A 9724-nucleotide genomic window follows, 5' to 3' on the forward strand; every position below is an offset into this window, starting at 1 on the left:
CTGAGCCACCTAGCCGCCCCACTATTAAAGCTTTTAAAATATACTAAGACTTGTGGGACACCCTCTATAATATAACGATATGTACATAAAAGCAAGAACAGGAAAAGAGGATTGTCTATGTGTGATAGTAATGGCAATTAAAGATTCCCCTGTATTGGCTTGGTTTTCAAATTGATTGTGTTAAAACCCAGAGCTTGTTAATCCCACCTGTGGGATGGACTTGTTGATGTGAAAAGAAAGTCCTGAACTGGGAGGAGCTGGTGACATAGATTTGGAGAGACAAGAGAGAGGCGGAAGGACTTTTTGGAAGCAGCACCCACGTGGAGGCAGAGAGAGAGAGAGACTGAGAAGGATTGCTGAGGCCACTTTGAATCGCCCTGGACTTTTGAGACCTGCCCCCTGAGCTGCCAAGGACTGAGGAGACATGGCTGTTTTGCTGGTACTTTGTCTGTCTGTTTTGATGTTGTTTTGCCAGATTTGTCCACTGGTGAAAGACAGTCCTGTTGTTGAAGAAGTCCTGGAACCTGGCTTTTGGCTAAGAAGCCCTGAGACTGTCCTGCAGACAGAGAGTGAATACTGTCCACTGGCGAAGGACAGTGCTGTTGTTGCAGGGGTCTGGAGACTGTCCTGCAGACAGAATGAATACTGTCCACTGGTGAAGGACAGTGCTGTTGTTGCAGGGGTCTGGAGACTGTCCTGCAGACAGAGTGAATACTGTCCACTGGTGAAGGACAGTGCTGTTGTTGCAGGGGTCTGGGAACCTTTCTGTTGGTTCAGAAGCCCTGAAGAAGGATTTTCTGGTTGTATGTTTACAGAAATCCTGGGAGAGGGTTTTGCTAATGTTTTCAGGGGTTCTAGGACTGTTCTACAGACAGAGGATGAATTGATGAAGGGACTGGCAAGGTATCTTGTGGCCTTGCTGAGCCTTGTCTCCCCAGGAACTAAGATTGCTGAGAACTTGCCTCGTGTCAAGATGAAGAAAAGACCTCCATTTGGGTATTAAGTGCTGTGTTTAAACTTGATGTAACTCTGGGGTAGATTCAATTGTGATCCAGGGGTGGGGAACTTTTGACCTTTTGGTGCTCTGTGATTGACAAATGAAGGTACTTTACTTATGTTTGGAAACTAATCTCCATTTGAGAAGAGGGGCTTTGTGGTGGACTAAATGAAGGTACAGCCTAGGGGTGGAGAAGTATTTAGACCAGGAACTTTGTAATTGATTGAATGATTGGAAGGTCCTGGGGTGGGGTAGTCCTTGGAGATTATTTAATCACATTTAGTAAATGCTGTATTTGGAATGATGTCATGTTTTGATCTTCTCTGTTCTTGGTTGGTCACTGAATAAAATGGAGAACACCTATGCTGGTATTTTGAACCTTGGGAAGTTGCCTTTCCTTGGTGTTACATTACACTATGATAACTGCAAATCTCTCTTCTGTGCAGCTTGCTTTTAAGGTATATAATAAATTCATCATGTTAGTTCCAAAGCTGTCCTGCTAGTCTCTCTCCCTCTGAATTTCCTTCTGTTCTCTTCTGTGTATTAAAAAAAAGTTTCATTGATGTATCATTATTGCTAATTCTTCTATTCTCTGCCCAATTTTTCAATTAAATTTTATGTTTATTTTTAGTTTACATCATTCATTTCCACAAGATTTTGAGTTACAAATTTTCTCTCTGTCTTTCCCCTACCCACCACCCCAAAACATCGATCCCACTGTATACCCCCTCTCCCAATCTGCTTTCTCCTATATCCTCCCCCATTCCCCCTCTGACTTTCCAGTAGGGCTCTCCATACCCCAGTGTCTGTATACCTTATTTCCCAGTTGCATGTAAATAATAGTAATAATAATTTTTTTTAAACATTTGATTTTACAACTTTGAATTCCAGATTCTTTCCCTTCCTCCCTCATCACCCACCCTTACTGGGAAGATAAGCAATTCAATATAGGTTGTGCATGTGTAGTTATGCAAAACATTTCCATAGTGGATATATTGTGAAAGACTGACTATATTTCCCTCCATTCTATCCTGCCCCCACCACGTGTTCTATTCTCTACTTTGATCCTGTCCCTTTTCAAAAGTAGATGCTTCCAACTTCCCTACCCCCCAGCCTGCCCTCCCTTCCATCATACCCCCTCTCATCCCCTTCCCCCCTATTCTCCTATAGGGTGAGATACCCAATTTAGTGTGTATGTCATTCCCTCCCTAAGCCAAATTCAATGAGATTAAGGTTTACCCATTCCCTTTTGCCTTCCTATTCTTCCCCTCCATTGTAACAGTTATCCCTTGGCTCTTCTGTATGAGCTAATTTACTCTATTCTGTCTCTCCCCATCTCCTCTCATTATATTCCTCTCTCACCTCTCAATTTCACCTTTTAAATATCATCCCTTCTGGGGTGGCTAGGTGGTGCAGTGAATAGAGCACTGGCCCTGGAATTCAGGAGGACCTGAGTTCAAATCCAGCCTCAGACACTTGACACACTTACTAGCTGTGTGACTTTGGGTAAATCACTTAACCCCAATTGCCCTCAAAAGAAAAAGCAAAAAAAAACCCAACCCCAAAATATCATCCCTTCCTATTCAATTGATTCTGTGCCCTCTATGTATACCTGTACACATATATACACACACTCACATATGTATTCATATTCCAATATACCCTCCTATATAGACATATATATATATATATATATATATATATGTATATATGTATGTATGTATGTATTCTGCCCAATTTTTTAAAACCTTCCTTTGGAAGAAAAAAATATAGTCAAGCAAGACAGATCCACACATTGGCTGTGTCTGAAAATGTAGGTCTCCTTCTGTGCCTTCAGTCTATTGCTTCTCTGTAAGTGGTGGCAAGCACAATTTTTCATTAGACTTCTCGAGTCGTGATTGATCATTGCAGTGATCAGAGTTCTGATCTTTTGAGGTTGTTTTCCTTTACTTTATTGTAGTCATTGTATAAGTTGCTCTGGTCCTTCTTTCCTCACTCTGCATCAGTTCAAACAAGTTTTTCTAGTCTCGTCTTGTTATATCACAATAACATATGGCAATTACATTATAATGATGGAGATAATGGGCATGTATACATACATGCATATATAAGCATATGTGTATACAGAAACAGAACATATATAAAGCAGATACAAGGTAACTGTGTGGGGGAGGCACTAGCAACTGGGGTGGGGACAGGAAAGGTGTCTGGCACAAGGAGGCACTTTGTCTTTTAAAAATTTTTTATTTTAATTTTTATTTATCTGTTTATTTTTTGCATTTTAGTTGTCTTGAAGAAAACCAGGGATTCCAAGGAGTGATGGGGAGAAGGGAGTGTACTCCAAGTATGGGGGACAATGAGTGAATAGGATATTGGGTAGGAAGTACTCTCAGGAGGTCATTATGGTGCATGGAGGGGAGTAATATGAGATAAGGCTGAAAAGGTAGGAAGGGACCAGGTGGTGAAGAGCTTTAAATGCCAAGTAGAAATGGCTGTTTGATGTTAGAGGTAATAGGAACGGCTAGAGATTATTGACTAGGGGATGATTTGGCCACTTGGCAGCTACATGGAGGATGGATTGGATGGGGGACACTTAAGGCAGGGATACCCATTAGGGGGCTGCCCTAGTAGTCCAAGTGAGAGAGGCAATGAGGGCCTGAACTACTCTAGGGTGGCTGTATTAGTCAAGAAAAGGGGGGTGTTTGAAAAAAATGTGGGGGAGATAGAGATGACAAGATCTGGCAGTTGATTGGATCAGTGGGTGACCATGAGTGAGATCTTGAGGATGACCCAAGCTAATGGCCTGAGTGCCTGGAAGGATGGTTCCGGTGCCCTTGACAAAAATAGGCCAATTCAGAAGAGGACTGGGTTTGGGGGATGGGAGAGAGATAATGAATTCTGCTTTAGATATGTTGAGTTTTGAGATACTATGGGATATCCAAATTAAATACCCATCAGGCATTTGGTGATGTAGGAAAGCAGCTCAAGAGAGGGACTAGAGCTGTTTATATTGACTTAGGAGTCACTTGTGTAGAAATTGTAATTGAATCTAAGGGGACTGATGAAGTCACCGAGTGAGACAATATAAAGAAGAAAGAGAGGAGGGCCCGAGACAAGAGTCTTAAGATATATCCATACATAGGAGTTGGACCATGGATGATACTCCAGCAAAGGAGCCTGGGAAAGGTAGGAGGAAACAAGAGAGAGTAGTGTAAAAAAAAAACTCAGGCAGGAGAGGGTATCCAAGAGGAGGGGCTGGTCAACAGTGTCAAATGTCGCGCAAAGTTAGGAATGATGGAGATTGAGAAAAGGCCATTTGACCTGGGTCTGGGGACCAGTGCAGAAGGGCTAAGGAGCACAAAGTTAGTGTAATTGAATAGTCCTGCTCCCTGTCCTTGCATTCCTCTAGTCTTCTGAACTGGAGGCTGTTTAAACCTCACCTGCAATCTTAGCCCTTCCCCAGGCTCTGATACTTTTCTGGCCCCTAGACCTGGAAACCATTTATAAGCTCCACAACTCAGCATCAAGTCCCCATGCCTGCCATAGTCCTGGGTCTCTGCTTATCAACTGTGGCCACACTCTCTTGATGCCTCTCTGATTACCTGCCCACCTCTAGTGCATCTGGGGTCCGGATCTAAGAGCCTGATTAATGAGTTAAAGCTGCATTGAGCAAGTGTAGGTAATCAAAGGTCATGTACCTGCAACGGAACTAATTTCTACCCTGAGATTTCCTTACAGGGTAATAAATTAGCCCTGCCTCTAACTGGCTGACTGCACGTGTGTTGTGCTGAAGACATTTTGAGGGTGGAAAATAAAGAGAAGGAAAAAGCCCTGGTCACAAGGGCCAAGACTTTGGAAGAGAATTTTCCTTCCTTCCCAACTCTATTCTTTTAGAAGGTGGCAGCAGCAAGTGTGCCAAATGCTACCTGAGAAGAGGACTCTGTTGAAAATTTCATATCTCATAACTAGCCTGCCAAGAGAGGCTGTTGTGAGTAGGCAGCAAGAGAGTAGGTTTCCTGAATGTTAAGGCCTAAGTTTGAATACCAGATGGGATCCTACTTTGGGACCCCAGAAAGTTAGAATTAGAAGGTACTTTAGAGATCATCTAAACCAACTCCCTCATTTTATGCATGAAGAAACAGAGGCCCAGAAGGGAGAAGTGAGTCACTAAAGGGGAAAAAAGAGAGAGAAGAGAGGGAAGAAGAGAAGAGAGGAGAGGGGAAGAGAAGAGGGAGAGAGTGGAGCTCAAGTTTGACAAGATTTCTGGCAGTAGCTTGGTTTTTTTGCTATCATTTCATCATAGTCAACTTACACCTGTGCTCTCTATGTATACTCCTAACTGTCCCAATAATGATAAAGTTTTCAGGAGTTACAAGTATCATCTTCCCATGTAGGAATGTAAGCAGTTTGATCTTATTGAATCCTTATTATTTCTCTTTCCTGTTTACCTTTTTGTGCTTTTCTTGAGTCTTGTATTTGAAAATCAAATTTTCTGCCCTGCTCTGGTCTTTTCATCAAGAATGCTTAAAAGTCCTCTATTTCATTAAATATACATTTTCCCTCCAGAAAGATTATACTCAGTTTTGGTGGGCAGGTGAGTCTTGGTTATAATCCTAGCTCTTTTGCCCTCTGAGATATCATATTCCAAGCCCTCTGATCCTTTGAGATAAAAGCTGCTAAATCCTGTGTTATCCTGTATGTGGCTCCACAATATTTGAATTGTTTCTTCCTGACTGCTTGCAGTATTTTTTCCCTTGACTTAGGAGCTCTGGAATTTAGCTATAATATTCCTGGGAGTTTTCCTTTTGGCATCTTTTTTTTCAGGATGTGATTGATGGATTCTTTCATTTTCTATTTTACCCCATTTCTAGGATATCAGTATAGTTTTCCCTAATAATTTCTTGAAATATAATATCTAGTATCTTTTTTTGATCATAGATTTCAGGTAGTTTAATGATTCTTAAATTATCTTTCCTTGATCTATTTTTCAGTTCAGTTGTTTTTACAATGAGATAGTTCACATTTTCTTTTGATTTTGTTTGTTTCTTGATGTCTCATGGAGTCATTAGCTTCCACTTGCCTGATTCTAATTTTTAAGGAATTATTTTCTTCAGTGAGATTTTGTACCCCCTTTTCCATTTGATCAAGTCTACTTTATAAGGAGTAGTTTTCTTTAGTGAATTTTTTTTACATCTTTCCCCATTTTGTGTTTCCTTTGCCAAGCTGTTGTTGACTCTTTTTTATGATTCTCTTGCATCACTCTCATTTCTTCCCCCAGTTTTCCCTCTACCTCTCTTACCTGACATTTTTTTTTGCTTTTTGGAGGGCAATTGGGATTAAGTGACTTGTCCAAGATCACATGGCTAGTTTTTTTTTTTTTTGTGTTAAGTGTCTGAGGCTGGATCCGAACCCAGGTCCTCCTGTCTCCAGGTCCAGTGTTCTATTTGCTGCACCACCTAGCCACCCCTCTTACTTAACTTTTAAAATCCTTTTTGAGCTCTTCCAGGAGTTTTTTTTTGGGGGGGGGGCTGACACCAATTCACATTTTTCTTTGAGGCTTTGCGTGCAGCTGTTTTGACATTGCTATCCTCTTCTGAGTTTGTGTTTTGATCTTCCCTATCACCATGTGTGATAGTAATGGCAATTAAAGATTCCCCTGTATTGGCTTGGTTTTCAAATTGATTGTGTTAAAACCCAGAGTTTGTTAATCCCACCTGTGGGATGGGCTTGTTGATGTGAAAAGAAAGTCCTGAACTGGGAGGAGCTGGTGATGTAGATTGGGAGAGACACTAGAGAGAGGCGGAAGATCTTTTTGGAAGCAGCACCTCGTGGAGAGAGAGAGACTAAGAGAATTGCTGGTGGCCGCTTTGAATTGCCCTGGACTTTTGAGACCTGCCCCCTGAGCTGTCAAGGACTGAGGAGACATGGATGTTTTGCTGGTACTTTGTCTGTCTGTTTTGATGTTATTTTGCCAGATTTGTCCACTGGTGAAAGACTGTCCTTTTGTTGAAGAAGTCCTGGAACCTGGCTGTTCGCTAAGAAGGCCTGCGACTGTCCTGCAGACAGAGAGTGAATACTGTCCACTGGTGAGGGACAGTACTGTTGTTGCAGGGGTCTGGAGACTGTCCTGCAGACAGAGTGAATACTGTCCACTGGTGAGGGACAGTGCTGTTGTTGCAGGGGTCTGGAGACTGTCCTGCAGACAGAGTGAATACTGTCCACTAGTGAGGGACAGTGCTGTTGTTGCAGGGGTCTGGGAGCCTTTCTGTTGGTTCAGAAGCCCTGAAGAAGGATTTTCTTGTTGTATGTTTACAGAAATCCTGGGAGAGGGCTTTGCTAATGTGTTCAGGGGTTCTAGGACTGTTCTACAGACAGAGGATGAATTGATGAAGGGACTGGCAATGTATTTTGTGGCTTTGCTAAGCCTTGTCTCCCCAGGAACTAAGATTGCTGAGAACTTGCCTCGTGTCAAGATGAAGAAAAGACCTCCATTTGGGTATTAAGTGCTGTGTTTAAACTTGATGTAACTCTGGGGTAGATTCAATTGTGATCCAGGGGTGGGGAACTTTTGACCTTATGTTTGGAAACTAATCTCCATTTGAGAAGAGGGGCTTTGTGGTGGACTTAATTAAGGTATAGCCTAGGGATGGAGTAGTATTTAGAACAGAGACTTTGTAATTGATTGAATGATTGGAAGGTCCTGGGGTGGGGTAGTCCTTGGAGATTATTTAATCACACTTAGTAAATGCTGTATTTTGAATGATGTCATGTTTTGATCTTCTCTGTTCTTGGTTTGTCACTGAATAAAATAGAGAGCACCTATGCTGGTATTTTGAACCTGGGAAGTTGCCTTTCTTTTGGCATTACATTACACCATGGTAACTTTCTATGGTTAGGTTCCTTTTAAAAAAATTATTTGATCATTTTCCAGCCTATTTCCTGAGTTTTAACTCTATGTTAAAGTTGGGTTCTGCTCCTGGGGTGGAGAAAGCACTGTCCGAAACTTCAGGTTTTTTGTGCTACTGTTTTCAGAGCTAATTTTGGGGACCTGTAAGTTTTCAGTTCTTCCAAGGTGGTGTGATCTAAGAAGTATGATCATTGCTTTCCTGGCCTGTGCTCTGATCTGTGAGTAACCATAAGAACTTTTCTGCCCTCTAGGGTGCTAGTGCTCCTCCTCTCCCTGGGATTGCAACCTGGGACTGTGATCTAGATCCCCATATGGGCAATGCAATAGAGTCCTGCACCCAGCGTCAGCAAAGGGTCCCTTGTAATCTCCTTCTGACCAAATGACCAGCCCCCTTACTCTCTGTGGACTGAGGGCTTCGTAAGTTGCTGCTGCTAATTCAGTTACCCCCAAGGCCTGTTACTGGCTTTCTGGGTGCACTGTCTGTACTGGACTGTGCTTCATTCTCACCCCAGTGACACAGACTTTTCCTGTCAATATTCTAAGTTGTCTTAGGTTGAAAAATTGTTCCACCTTACCCTTTTGTTGACTTTGCTGCTCCAGAATCCATTTTAAGGCATTTTTGTAAAGTTTTGGAGAGGAATTTGGTAGAACTCAGGCAGGTCTCTGTTTTTACTTTGACATCTTGACTCTGCCCTCTTGGCAGTCACTTGTACTCATACAATACAGGTTTTCATTCCAGAGCTATCTCAGTGGGCTGCATTTTCCCAGCTGTTTCAAACCTCTAGCACTGGCACAAATTGTCTTACCTTGCTTCTCTCTTCTGCTTTCATGACATTTCCAGCACACAGACTAGCCCACACCATCATTAGCAAGTGTTCACTCTGCTGTCCTGGACTACATCATCATCCATGGAATTTACAAATCCATGGGCTGGTGGACTGTAAGGGGCAGAACTAGGATTTGAACCCAGGTCTTCTGACCTCTAGACAAGTTCTCATCAGGCTTGCTTTGATGGATGCATAACGTCATTGCTGTGGGTATTATCCATCAATGTAGATTGGAATTCCTCTACCTTGTTTCAGTTTCTGTAGTTCTTATCTATGTTTTCCCCATAGACTGGCATGATTCTGGTGGCCTTCCTCATATTCTTAATTACAAATTTTTTTGGAGGGGGGAAGGCAAGGCAATTGGGGTTAAGTGACTTGCCCAAGGTCACACAGCTAGTAAGTGTGTCAAGTATCTGAGGCCGTATTTGTACTCAGGTCCTCCTAACTCCAGGGCTAGTGCTCTATTCACTGCGCCACCTAGCTGCCCCCTTCATCATATTCTGTTAGTTATTTTGGGGTTACTATATGGGAGCTAACTTATTTCTTACTCTCAATACATAACTGGCCCACCTTGTCCATTCATATAAATCTATGAAGACATCTTAGATACCGCTTGCCATGTAAAAGTTGTTGATAACATTCTGTAGCCTACTCATATCCACTATGTTGTATTTTCTAAGCCTTCATTTCACATGATACTTGGGGTCCAGAGAGCATTACTCTTTGGGAGTGATTCCCAAGACTCCATTTTCCAGGAAGTGATGCATGGTACATGGTGTAGAAGTAAGAGCAGGTGCTAAATAAATATTTTGGGAGATTGAACTGAAGAAAAAATATGATGATCCTTTTCCTTCTGGTAGTTTCCATTCTAGCAGTGAAGAAAAGGAGAATAGATGTTTGCTCAAATAACTACAATTCAAGGCATTGTCAGATAAGGACAAAGGTTATTAGTATCAATTCTAATTGATAGAATGCTGGACCTGGAGTCAGGAA

The sequence above is a fragment of the Petaurus breviceps genome, unplaced genomic scaffold (assembly GCF_028583685.1).
Source record: "Petaurus breviceps papuanus isolate PSGF00001 unplaced genomic scaffold, PetGlider_PUasm1.0 90881, whole genome shotgun sequence".
Lineage (NCBI taxonomy): Eukaryota > Metazoa > Chordata > Mammalia > Diprotodontia > Petauridae > Petaurus > Petaurus breviceps.